The sequence below is a fragment of the Periplaneta americana genome, chromosome 12 (genome assembly GCF_040183065.1).
Source record: "Periplaneta americana isolate PAMFEO1 chromosome 12, P.americana_PAMFEO1_priV1, whole genome shotgun sequence".
Classification (NCBI taxonomy): domain Eukaryota; kingdom Metazoa; phylum Arthropoda; class Insecta; order Blattodea; family Blattidae; genus Periplaneta; species Periplaneta americana.
The window spans coordinates 15,540,755-15,550,913 of NC_091128.1; the positions used below are offsets into that span (position 1 = coordinate 15,540,755).

Consider the following 10,159-nt stretch of genomic DNA (forward strand, 5'->3'; position numbering starts at 1 on the left):
TTTGGTTTAACGTACCAATGCTCTACCACTAAGCTACTCGGGAAATCTAACCTACACCGATCCAATTTTTCCCTCTATATTCACAGACCTCAAAGTGGGCTGACAACCGTCAAGCAAAACAACTTCGAGTGCACACTAACTCCGTGTGACTTAAATTGTGGTTTTCTGTTAACGAAAAGTGACGTGTATTATGGAAATCAAGATTTCAGGTATGATCCCCTGTAAAGTTGATTTAAATAATTTCGAGAGAAAAATTGTTCCGGAGCCGGGTATCGAACCCGAGACCTTTGGTTTAAAATACCAACGCTCTACCACTGAGCTACTCGGGAACTCTAACCGACACCGGTCCAATTTTTCCCTCTATATCTACAGACCTCAAAGTGGGCTGACAACCGTCAAGCAACCAACTTCGAGTGCACACTAACTCCGTGTGACTTAAATTGTGGTTTTCTGTTAACGAACAGTGACGTGTATTATGCAAATCAAGATTTCAGGTATAACTCCCTATAAATTTGATTAGAATAATTACGAGGGAAAAATTGTTCCGGAGTCGAGTATCGAACTCTGGATCTTTGGTTTAACCTACCAATGCTCTACCACTGAGCTACTCGGGAACTCTAACCTACACCGATCCAATTTTTCCCTCCATATCCCCAGACCTCAAAGTGGGCTGACAACCGTGAACCAAACCAAATTCGAGTGCACACTATCTCCGTGTCACTTAAATTGTGGTTTTCTGTGAACGAACAGTGACGTGTATTACGGAAATCAAGATTTCATGTATGACTCCCTGTAAAGTTGATTTGAATAATTTCGAGAGAAAAATTGTTAATGAGGCGAGTATCGAACCCGGGACATTTGGATTAACGTACCAACGCTCTACCACTGAGCTACTCGGGAACTCTAACCGACACCGATCCAATTTTCCCTCTTTATCGACAGACCTCAAAGTGGGCTGACAACCGTCAAACAACCAACTTCGAGTGCACACTAACTCCGTGTGACTTAAATTGTGGTTTTCTGTTAACGAACAGTGACGAGTATTATGCAAATCAAGATTTCAGGTATTACTCCCTGTAAAGTTGATTTGAATAATTTCGAAGGAAAAATTGTTCCGGAGCCGGGTATCGAAAACGGGACCTTTGGTTTAACGTACCAACGCTCTACCACTGAGCTACTCGGGAACTCTAACCGACACCGATCCAATTTTTCCCTCTATATCGACAGACCTCAGAATGCGCTGACAACCGTCAACCAACCAACATCGAGTGCACACTAACTCCGTGTGACTTAAATTGTGGTTTTCTGTTAACGAAGAGTGACGTGTATTATGCAAATCAAGATTTCAGGTATGACACCCTGTAAAGTAGATTTGAATAATTTCGAGAGAAAAATTGTCCTGGAGCCGGGTATCGAACCCGGGACCTTTGCTTTAACGTACCACCGCTCTACCACTGAGCTACTCGGGAACTCTAACCGACACCGATCCAATTTTTCCCTCTATATCCACGGACCTCAAATTGGGCTGAAACCGTCAAGCAACCATCTTCGAGTGCACACTAACTCCGTGTGACTTAAATTCTGGTCTTGTGTTAACGAACAGTGACGTGTATTATGCAAATCAAGATTTCAGGTATAACTCCCTATAAATTTGATTAGAATAATTTCGAGGGAAAAATTATCCCGGAGCCGGGTATCGAACCCGTGATCTTTGGTTTAAAATACCAATGCTCTACCACTGAGCTACTCGGGAACTCTAACCTACACCGATCCAATTTTTCGCTCTATATGCACAGACCTCAAAGTGGGCTGACAACCGTGAAGCAAACCAACTTCGATTGCACACTAACTCCGTGTGACTTAAATTGTGGTTTTCTGTTAACGAACAGTGACGTGTATTATGGAAATCAAGATTTCAGGTATGACTCCCTGTAAAGTTGATTTGAACAATTTCGAGAGAAAAATTGTTCGGGAGCCGGGTATCGAACCCTGGTCCTTTGGATTAACGTACCAACGCTCTTCCACTGACCTACTCGGGAACTCTAACCGACACCGATCCAATTTTTCCCTCTATATCTACAGACCTCAAAGTGGGCTGACAACCGTCAAGCAACCAACTTCGAGTGCACAGTAACTCCGTGTGACTTATATTGTGGTTTTCTGTTAAAGAACAGTGACGTGAATTATGCAAATCAAGATTTCAGATATGACTCCCTGTAAAGTTGATTTGAATAATTTCGAGGGAAATATTTTTCCGGAGTCGGGTATCGAACCCGAGACCTTTGGTTTAACGTACCAACGCTCTACCACTGAGCTACTCGGGAACTCTAACCCACACCGAATCAATTTTTCCCTCTATATCCACAGACCTCAAAGTGGACTGACAACCGTCAAGCAACCAACGTCGAGTGCACACTAACTCCGTGTGACTTAAATTGTGGTTTTCTGTTAACGAACAGTTACGTGTATTATGGAAATCAAGATTTCAGGTATTACTCCCAGTGAAGTTGATTTGAATAATTTCGAGGGAAAAATTGTTCCGGAGCCGGGTATCGAACCCGGGACCTTTTATTTAACGTACCAACGCTCTACCACTGAGCTACTAGGGAACTATAACCGACACCGATCCAATATTTCACTCTATATCTACAGACCTCAAAGTGGGCTGACAACCGTCAAGGAAACAACTTCGAGTGCACACTAACTCTGTGTGACTTAAATTGTGGTTTTCTGTTAACGAACAGTTACGTGTATAATGCAAATCAAGATTTCAGGTATAATTCCCAGTAAAGTTGATTTGAATAAATTCGAGGGAAAAATTGTTCCGGAGCCGGGTATCGAAATCGGGACCTTTGGTTTAAGGTACCAATGCTCTACCACTGAGCTACTCGGGAACTCTAACCGACACCGATCCAATTTTTCCCTCTATTTCCACAGAACTCAGAGTGCGCTGACAACCGTCAAGCAACCTACTTCGAGTGCACACTAACTCCGAATGACTTAAGTTGTGGTTTTCTTTTAACGAACAGTAACGTGTATTATGCAAATCAAGATTTCAGGTATAACTCCCTGTAAAGTTGATTTGATTAATTTCGGGGGAAAAATTGTTCCGGGGCCGGGTATCGAACCCGGGACCTTTGGTTTAACATACCCATTCCCTCTACCACTGAGCTACTCGGGAACTCTAAACGACACCGATCCAATTTTTCCCTATATATCCACAGTGCGCTGACAACCGTCAAGCAAAGAACGTCGAGTGCACACTAACTCCGTGTGCCTTAAATTGTGGTTTTCTGTTAACGAACAGTGACGTGTATTATGCAAATCAAGATTTCGGTTATGACTCCCTGTAAAGTTGATTTGAATTATTTCGAGAGGAAAATTCTTCCGGAGCTGGGTATCGAACCCGGGAAATTTGGTTCAACGTACCAAAGCTCTACCACAGAGCTACTCGGGAACTCTAACCGACACCGATCCAATTTTTCCCTCTATATCCACGGAACTCAAATTGGGCTGACAACCGTGAAGCAAACCAACTTCAAGTGCACAATAACTCCGTGTGACTTAAATTGTGGTTTTGTGATAACGAACAGTGACGTGTATTATGGGATTCAAGATTTCAAGTATGACCCCCTGTAAAGTTGATTTGAATAATTTCGAGAGGAAAATTGTTCCGGAGCCGGGTATCGACCCCGGTACCCCTGGATTAACGTACCAACGCTCTACCACTGAGCTACTCGTTAACTCTAACCGACACCGATCCAATATTTCCCGCTATATCTTACAGACCTCAAAGTGGGCTGACAACCGTCAAGCAACAAACTTCGATTGCACACTAACTCCGTGTGACTTAAATTGTGGTTTTCTGTTAACGAACAGTGACGTGCATTATGCAAATCAAGATATCAAGTATGACTCCCTGTAAAGTTGATTTGAATAAATTCGAGAGAAAAATTTTTCCGGAGCCGTGTTTCGAACCCGGTACCATTCGATTAACGTACCAAAGCTGTACCACTGATCTACACGGGAACTCTAACCGACACCGATCCAATTTTTCCCTCTATATCTACAGACCTCAAAGTGGGCTGACAACTGTCAAGCAACCATCTTCGAGTGCACACTAACTCCGTGTGACTTAAATTGTGGTTTTCTTTTAACGAACAGTGACGTGTATTATGCAAATCAAGATTTCAGGTATAACTCCCTGTAAAGTAGATTTGAATAATTTCGAGGGAAAAATTGTTCCGGAGCCGGGTATCGAACCCGGGACCTTTGGTTTAACTTACCAACGCTCTACCACTGAGCTACTCGGGAACTTTAACCCACACCGATCCAATTTTTCCCTCTATATCCACAGACCTCAAAGTGGGCTGACAACCGTCAAGCAACCAACTTCGAGTGCACACTAACACCGTATGACTTAAATTGTGGTTTTCTGTTAACGAACAGTGACGTGTATTATGCAAATCAAGATTTCAGGTATAACTCCCTGTAAAGTTGATTTGAATAATTTCGAGGGAAAAATTGTTCCGGAGCCGGGTATCGAACCCGGGACCTTTGGTTTAACGTACGAACGCTCTACCACTGAGCTCCTCGGGAACTCTAACCGACACCGATCCAATTTTTCCCTCTATATCTACAGACCTCAAAGTGGGCTGACAACCGTCAAGTACACAACTTCGAGTGCACACTAAGTCCGTGTGACTTAAATTGTGGTTTTCTGTTAACGAACAGTGACGTGTATTATGCAAATCAAGATTTCAGGTATAACTCCCTGTCTACTTGATTTGAATAATTTCGAGGGAAAAATTGTTCCGGAGCCGAGTATCGAACCCGGGACCTTTGGTTTAACGTACCAACGCTCTACCACTGAGCTACTCGGGAACTCTAACCGACACCGATCCAATTTTTCCCTCTATATCCACAGACCTCAGAGTGCGCTGACAAACGTCAAGCAACCAACTTCGAGTGCACACTATCTCCGTGTGACTTAAATTGTGGTCTTGTGTTAACGAACAGTGACGTGTATTATGCAAATCAAGGTTTCAGGTATAACACCCTATAAAATTGATTAGAATAATTTCGAGAGAAAAATTGTTCCGGAGCCGGGTATCGACCCCGGGATCTTTGGTTTAACGTACCAATGCTCTACCACTGAGCTACTCGGGAACTCTAACCTACACCGATCCAATTTTTCCCTCTATATCCACAGACCTCAAAGTGGGGTGACAACCGTCAAGCAAACCAACTTCGAGAGCACACCTACTCCGTGTGACTTAAATTGTGGTTTTCTGTTAACGAACAGTGACGTGAATTGTGGAAATCAAGATTTCAGGTATGAATACCTGTAAAGTTGATTTGAATAATTTCGAGAGAAAAATTGTTCCGGAGCCGGGTAACGGACCCGGTACCTTTGGATTAACGTACCAACGCTCTACCACTGAGCAACTCGGGAACTCTAACCGACACCGATAAAATTTTTCCCTCTATATCCACAGACCTCAGAGTGGGCTGACAACAGTCAAGCAACCAACTTCGAGTGCACACTAACTCCGTGTGACTTAAATTGTGGTTTTCTTTTAAAGAACAGTGACGTGTATTATGCAAATCAAGATTTCAGGTATGACTCCCTGTAAAGTTGATTTGAATAATTTCGAGGGAAAAAACTGTTCCGGAGCCGGGTATCGAACGCGGGACCTTTGTTTTAACGTACCAACGCTCTACCATTGAGAAACTCGGGAACTCTAACCCACACCGATCCAATTTTTGCCTCTATATCCACAGACCTCAAAGTGGGCTGACAACCGTCAAGCAACCAACGTCGAGTGCACACTAACTCCGTGTGACTTAAATTGTGGTTTTCTGTTAACGACCAGTGACGTGTATTATGCAAATCAAGATTTCAGGTATAATTCCCTGTAAAGTTGATTTGAATAATTTCGAGGGAAAAAGTGTTCCGGAGCCGGGTATCGAACCCGGGACCTCTGGTTTAACGCACTAACGCTCTACCACTGAGCTACTCGGGAACTCTAACCGACACCGATCCAATTTTTGCCTCTATATCCACAGACCTCAGAGTGCGCTGAAAACCGTCAAGCAACCAACTTCGAGTGCACACTAACTCCTTGTGACTTAAATTGTGGTTTTCTGTTAACGAACAGTGACGAGTATTATGCAAATCAAGATTTCAGGTATGACACATTGTAAAGTTGATTTGAATAATTTCGAGAGAAAAATTGTCCCGGAGCCGGGTATCGAACCCGGGACCTTTGGTTTTACGTACCAACGCTCTACCACTGAGCTACTCGGGAACTCTAACCCACACCGATCCAATTTTTCCCTCTATATCTACAGACCTCAAAGTGGGCTGACAACCGTCAAGCAACCTACGTCAAGTGCACACTGACTCCGTTTGACTTAAATTGTGGTTTTCTGCTAACAAACAGTGACGTGTATTATGCAAATCAAGATTTCAGGTATAACTCCTTGTTATGTTGATTTGAATATTTTCGAGGGAAAAATTGTTCCCGAGCCGGGTATCGAACGCGGGACCTTTGGTTTAACGTACCAACGCTCTACCACCGAGCTACTCGGGAACTCTAACCGACACCGATCCAATTTTTCCCTCTATATCAACAGTCCTCAAAGTGGGCTGACAACATTGAAGCAACCAACTTCGAGTGCACACTAACTCCGTGTGACTTAAATTGTGGTTTTCTGTTAACGAACAGTGACGTGTATTATGCTAATCAAGATTTTAGGTATGACTCTCTGTAAAGTTGATTTGAATAATTTCGAGGGAAAAATTGTTCCGGAGCCGGGTATCGAACCCGGGACCTTTGGTTTAACGTACCAACGCTCTACCACTGAGCTACTCAGGAACTCTAACCCACACCGTTCCAATTTTTCCCTCTATATCCACAGACCTCAAAGTGGGCTGACAACCGTCAAGCAAACAACGTCAAGTGCACACTAACTCCGTTTGTCTTAAATTGTGGTTTTCTGCTAACAAACAGTGACGTGTATTATGCAAATAAAGATTTCAGGTATAACTCCTTGTAAAGTTGATTTGAATATTTTCGAGGGAAAAATTGTTCCGGAGCAGGGTATCGAACGCGGGACTTTGGTTTAACGTACCAACGCTCTACCACTGAGCTACTCGGGAACTCTAACCGACACCGATCCAATTTTTCCCTCTTTATCCACAGAGCTCAAAGTGGGCTGACAACCGTCAAGCAAACAACGTCGAGTGCACACTAACTCCGTGTGACTTAAATTGTGGTTTTCTGTTAACGAACAGTGACGTGTATTAGGCAAATCAAGATTTCAGGTATAACTCCCTGTAAAGTTGATTTGAATAATTTCGAGGGAAAAATTGTTCCGGAGCCCGGTATCGAACACGGGTCCTTAGGTTTAATGTACCAACGCTCTACCACTGAGCTACTCGGGAACTCTATCCGACACCGATCCAATTTTTCCCTCTATATCCACAGACCTCAGAGTGCGCTGACAAACGTCAAGCAACCAACTTCGAGTGCATACTAACTCCGTGTGACTTAAATTGTGGTTTTCTGTTAACGAACAGTGACGTGTATTGTGGAAATCAAGATTTCAGGTATGAATCCCTGTAAAGTTGATTTGAATAATTTCGTGAGCAAAATTGTTCCTGAGCCGGGTATCGAACCCGGTACCTTTGGATTAACGTACCAACGCTCTACCACTGAGCTACTCGGGAACTCTAACCGACACCGATCCAATTTTTCCCTCAATATCTACAGACCTCAAAGTGAGCTGACAACTCTCAAGCAACCATCTTCGAGTGCACTCTAACTCCGTGTGACTTAAATTGTGGTCTTGTGTTAACGAACAGTGACGTGTATTATGCAAATCAAGGTTTCAGGTATAACTCCCTATAAAATTGATTAGAATAATTTCGAGAGAAAAATTGTTCCGGAGCCGGGTATCGACCCCGGGATCTTTGGTTTAACGTACCAATGCTCTAACACTGAGCTACTCGGGAACCCTAACCTACACCGATCCAATTTTTCCCTCTATATCCACAGACCTCAAAGTGGGGTGACAACCGTCAAGCAAACCAACTTCGAGTGCACACTAACTCCTTGTGACTTAAATTGTGGTTTTCTCTTAACGTACAGTGACGTGTGTTTTGGAAATCAAGATTTCAGGTATGACTCCCTGTAAAGTTGATTTGAATAATTTCGAGACAAAAATTGTTCCGGAGCCGGGTATCGAACCCAGTAATTTGGAATAACGTACCAACGCTCTACCACTGAGCTACTCGGCAACTCTAACCGACACCGATCCAATTTTTTCCTCCATATCTACAGACTTCAAAGTGAGCTGACAACCATCAAGCAACCAACTTCGAGTGCACACTAACTTCTTGTGACTTAAATTGTGGTTTTCTGTTAACGAACAGTGACGTGTATTATGCAAATCAAGATTTCAGGTATAACTCCCTGTAAAGTTGATTTGAATAATTTCGAGGGAAAAATTGTTCCGGAGCCGGGTATCGAACCCGGGACATTTGGTTTAACGTACCAACGCTCTACCACTGAGCTACTCGGGAACTCTAACCGACGCCGATCCAATTTTTCCCTCTATATCCACAGACCTCAGAATGCGCTGAAAACTGTCAAGCAACCAACTTCGAGTGCACACTAACTCCGTGTGACTTAAATTGTGGTTTTCTGTTAACGAACAGTGACGAGTATTATGCAAATCAAGATTTCAGGTATGACTCATTGTAAAGTTGTTTTGAATAATTTCGAGAGAAAAATTGTCCCGGAGCCGGGTATCGAACCCGGGACTTTTGGTTTTACGTACCAACGCTCTACCACAGAGCTACTCGGGAACTCTAACCGACACCGATCCAATTTTTCCCTCTGTATCCACGGACCTCAAATTGGGCTGAAACCGTCAAGCAACCATCTTCGAGTGCACACTAAATCCGTGTAACTTAAATTGTGGTTTTCTGTTAACGAACAGTGACGGGTATTATGGAAATCAAGATTTCAGTTATGACTCCCTGTAAAGTTGATTTGAATAATTTCGAGGGAAAAATTGTTCCGAAGCCGGGTATCGAACGCGGGACCTTTGTTTTAACGTACCAACGCTCTACCACTGAGCTACTCGGGAACTCTAACCCACACCGATCCAATTTTTCCCTCTATATCCACAGACCTCAGAGTGCGCTGACAACCGTCAAGCAAGCAACGTCGAGTGCACACTAACTCCGTGTGACTTAAATTGTGGTTTTCTTTTAACGAACACTGACGAGTTTTATGCAAATCTAGATATCAGGTATGACTCCCTGTAAAGTTGATTTGAATAATTTCGAGGGAAAAATTGTTCCGGAGCCGGGTATCGGACGGGGGACCTTTGTTTTAACGTACCAACGCTCTACCACTGAGCTACTCGGGAACTCTAACCGACACCGATCCAATTTTTCCCTCAATATCCACAGACCTCAAAGTGGGCTGACAACCGTCAAGCAACCAACGTCGCGTGCACACTAACTCCGTGTGACGTAAATTGTGGTTTTCTGTTAACGAACAGTGTCGTGTATTATGCATATCAAGATTTCAGGTATAACTCCCTGTAAAGTTGATTTGAATATTTTCGAGGGAAAAATTGTTCCGGAGCCGGGTATCGAACCCGGGACCTTTGGTTTAACGTACCAACGCTCTACCACAGAGCTACTAGAGAACTCTAACCGACACCGATCCAATTTTTCCCTCTATATCCACGGACCTCAAATTGGGCTGAAACCGTCAAGCAACCATCATCGAGTGCACACTAACTCCGTGTGACTTAAATTCTGGTCTTGTGTTAACGAACAGTGACGTGTATTATGCAAATCAAGATTTCAGGTATAACTCCCTATAAATTTGATTAGAATAATTTCGAGGGAAAAATATTTCCGGGACCGGGTATCGAACCCGGGATCTTTGGTTTAACGTACCAATGCTCTACCACAGATCTACTCGGGAAATCTAACCTACACCGATCCAAATTTTCCCTCTATATCCACAGACCTCAAAGTGGGCTGACAACCGTCAAGCAAACCAACTTCGAGTGCACACTAACTCCGTGTGACTTAATTTGTGGTTTGCTGTTAACGAACAGTGACGTGTAT

At 43.4% G+C, this 10,159-nt stretch overlaps 2 non-coding genes across 2 annotated transcripts; both read right to left on the minus strand.

Annotated features, from left to right (window-relative positions):
- Positions 1-257: 257 nt before the first annotated feature.
- On the minus strand, positions 258-329 carry TRNAK-UUU (transfer RNA lysine (anticodon UUU)). Its single transcript has one exon. It is a non-coding gene; the product is annotated as a tRNA-Lys (tRNA).
- A 1,351-nt stretch (positions 330-1,680) lies between these two features.
- TRNAK-UUU (transfer RNA lysine (anticodon UUU)) lies at positions 1,681-1,753 on the minus strand. The gene has a single exon. It is a non-coding gene; the product is annotated as a tRNA-Lys (tRNA).
- Positions 1,754-10,159: the final 8,406 nt, after the last annotated feature.